A 1,560-nucleotide genomic window follows, 5' to 3' on the forward strand; every position below is an offset into this window, starting at 1 on the left:
AATAGTTATTTTTATGTTTAGTCATAAAAATATTGCTTAAATAATTTGTGTTTAAATATATTTATTTAATCAGTTATTGACACACGAAAATCATGTCAACTATACAGTTGCACACAAATATTCACTTATTTCCAGTAATTGTGGCACTTTTGGTTCTCTGTACTCCACAATGTGACTGTGTTTTATACTTGAAGCATCAAAAAAGCAAAAACAAAAACAATTTGTGGATGTTTTTTAAATATTTCTTTCCTCTGATGTGTTTGGATCAACGTTTCACCAGAACCTCCCTGTTTTATCCCAGCAGCAGCGGATCTGCAGAAGCTGCTCGGAGTGAATGAAGCGGATCCCGCGGGAGCGCGCACAAGCAGCCGATCGCCGCGGCGCGCATCGCACAGCTGTCAGCACCAAGGACAGCACCGGCACCGGCTCCGCTCCAGACGCGATTCGGGAGTCCAAACGGGCTGGGACGCGGTTCGACGGAAGATAGTGCGATGATTTAGGTAGCCTCTTTGTTTTAAAAAAAATTCATTTTATTTTATCTTTTTTAGAGAAACGGAGAAAAAAGATGCATTTTGGAGGTTTCCGCTCCTGATCATGCACATTCCTCCGCATTTCGCATAGCCAGCGCTTCTCTCCGGGCTTCCGTTTTCCTTTTTCGGGGCTCCCATCCTCCCCCCGCCCCGGTCGGTTTCGTCGCCCACCTGGATCGCGCCCGCCTCGCTCAGTCCGAGCCGAGCCGAGCCGCCACCGCGGAGAAAAGGGACCGGGCTGCGCTGTGCGGGTTGGCGCTCCACGCGATGCGTCTGTTTCTGCTGGCGGTGCTCCTCTCGTGCTCCTGCGCGCGGGCCGGCTGCGAGCCCAAGATCGTGAACATCGGGGCCGTCCTGAGCCAGAAGAGGTACGAGCAGGTGTTCAAGGATGCCGTGAACCAGGCCAACCAGGTGTACGGCCGGGACAAGTTCAAGCTCAACGCCATTTCCGTCACGCACAAGGCCAACGCGATCCAGATGGCTCTGTCGGTGTGCGAGGACCTGATCCACAGCCAGGTAACCGACCCGCCGCGTCCCGCACCGCTGTACCGCATCGGAGCAGAGTGTTCTGCTGCGCTGGAGGCTCCCCACCATGACACGTTCAAAGTTTTTTTTCTTTTTCATTTAAGGAGAAATTCTACGGAAGACGGTTAGGGCCACTGGAAGAGGGGGAAGAAAGTACCATTTTTCTCAAAATTCTGACATTTTTCTCAAAATTCTGTTTGTTTGTTTTTTTAAACTCACAATTCTGAGTTTAATCTCAAAATTCTAACATTAATCTCGGAATTCTGACATTTTTTCATCATAATTTGGAAAATAATCAAAGAATTCTGACTTTGTTCTGACAATTCAGAATCTAATCTGACAATTCAGATTTTTTCCCTCAGATTTTGGATTATAATCACATAATTCTGACTTTTTTCCACATAATTCTGACTTTAATCTCATAATTTGTACTTGTTTTTGAAGAATTCTGACATTTTTCTAAAAATTCTGTCTTTATACTCAGAATTATGACTTTGACCTTACA

General features: G+C 46.2%; 1 pseudogene; it reads left to right on the plus strand.

Annotated features, from left to right (window-relative positions):
• Positions 1 to 293: 293 nt before the first annotated feature.
• Positions 294 to 1,197, plus strand: LOC106943247 (glutamate receptor ionotropic, NMDA 1 pseudogene; annotated as a pseudogene).
• Positions 1,198 to 1,560: the final 363 nt, after the last annotated feature.

This window comes from Poecilia latipinna, unplaced genomic scaffold (genome assembly GCF_001443285.1).
Source record: "Poecilia latipinna isolate Pla-1442-1.1 unplaced genomic scaffold, P_latipinna-1.0 Scaffold5041, whole genome shotgun sequence".
NCBI lineage: Eukaryota > Metazoa > Chordata > Actinopteri > Cyprinodontiformes > Poeciliidae > Poecilia > Poecilia latipinna.